The sequence below is a fragment of the Mandrillus leucophaeus genome, unplaced genomic scaffold, assembly GCF_000951045.1.
Source record: "Mandrillus leucophaeus isolate KB7577 unplaced genomic scaffold, Mleu.le_1.0 Scaffold415, whole genome shotgun sequence".
Classification (NCBI taxonomy): Eukaryota; Metazoa; Chordata; class Mammalia; order Primates; family Cercopithecidae; genus Mandrillus; species Mandrillus leucophaeus.
In genome coordinates this window covers 1,928,437-1,929,628 of record NW_012104421.1, presented here as the reverse complement: position 1 = coordinate 1,929,628, position 1,192 = coordinate 1,928,437, and the positions used below count along the sequence as shown (strand labels likewise).

General features: G+C 40.4%; 1 protein-coding gene across 1 annotated transcript in view; it reads right to left on the bottom strand.

Annotated features, from left to right (window-relative positions):
- The window catches only part of DENND4C (DENN/MADD domain containing 4C), a 110,132-nt gene that overhangs the window by 24,995 nt on the left and 83,945 nt on the right, over positions 1–1,192 (bottom strand). The window lies entirely within an intron of this gene.

Genomic DNA, 1,192 nt, shown 5'->3' with positions numbered 1-1,192 from the left:
GGTTTCACCGTGGTGTCGATCTCCTGACCTTGTGATCCACCCGCCTCGGCCTCCCAAAGTGCTGGGATTACAGGCGTGAGCCACCGCGCCCGGCCAAGTTTTGTATTTTTAATAGAGATAGGATTTCACCATGTTGGCCAGGCTGGTCTCCAACTCTTGGCCGCAAGTGATCCGCTGGCCTAGGCCTCCCAAAGTGCTGGCATTATAGGCGTGAGCCACGGGACCCGGCTGTTATGTCTTTAATTCTATTTTACTTACTAAAATTCCTCCATGAGACATACAGAGGTTCTCTTGGTTCCTGATGAAGGTTGATATTATCCCATAACAGCTGAATATACACAAGTTTGCTATCCTGGGACAGAGATGACAGAGGAAGCTAAAAGAAATCAAAAGAAAGTATTAGTATCCCAAGAATAATAATTACCAGTGGATCTAATGAAGCTTGATTATATAACAGATGAGTCCTTTTAAAATTCTGGACCTAAAATTCAGAGCCAAAATATTAATTTTTATTAATGTCTGATGACAAATGTTATTATTATTTTCTGAGGTAAAGGTTTTTCACTGTGACTTTTAAGGAATAGGATGACAATTTGCTAACTGACACAATGGTTGTAGAAAGATTAACCATCATTACAGCAAATTTTAAGGTCAAAGTACAAGAGTTTCTACTACCTTACCAAATAATTTTATTTTACCTACCTAATCAAACTAGAGTTTATAGTACTTTAAGGAAAGATTTTATTTTGCCCCATGTATATGTTTGGGGTCTCAGTGTCTATCAATATTAATACTATAAAATAAAGCACTCTAGGAGCTCACTGTCTCCAATGGAATCAGGATCCCAGCATAAGTTGGGGCTTTTAAGTCAGACAGCCAGAATGTGACCTTGGGTCTCCATCACTTATTGGGTATGCCACCTTACAGAAATTACTAAATTTCTCCAACTTTTAATTATAACACCTGAAAAATATGGAAAATATGAGTCCTTTCAAATAAGGTTGTTGCGAGAATTGCAGCTAGGAACAGAACAGTTAAGAATAATAGCTACCGGCCGGGCGTGGTGGCTCAAGCCTGTAATCCCAGCACTTTGGAAGGCCGAGACGGGTGGATCACGAGGTCAGGAGATCGAGACCATCCTGGCTAACACGGTGAAACCCCGTCTCTACCAAAAAATACAAAAAACTAGCTG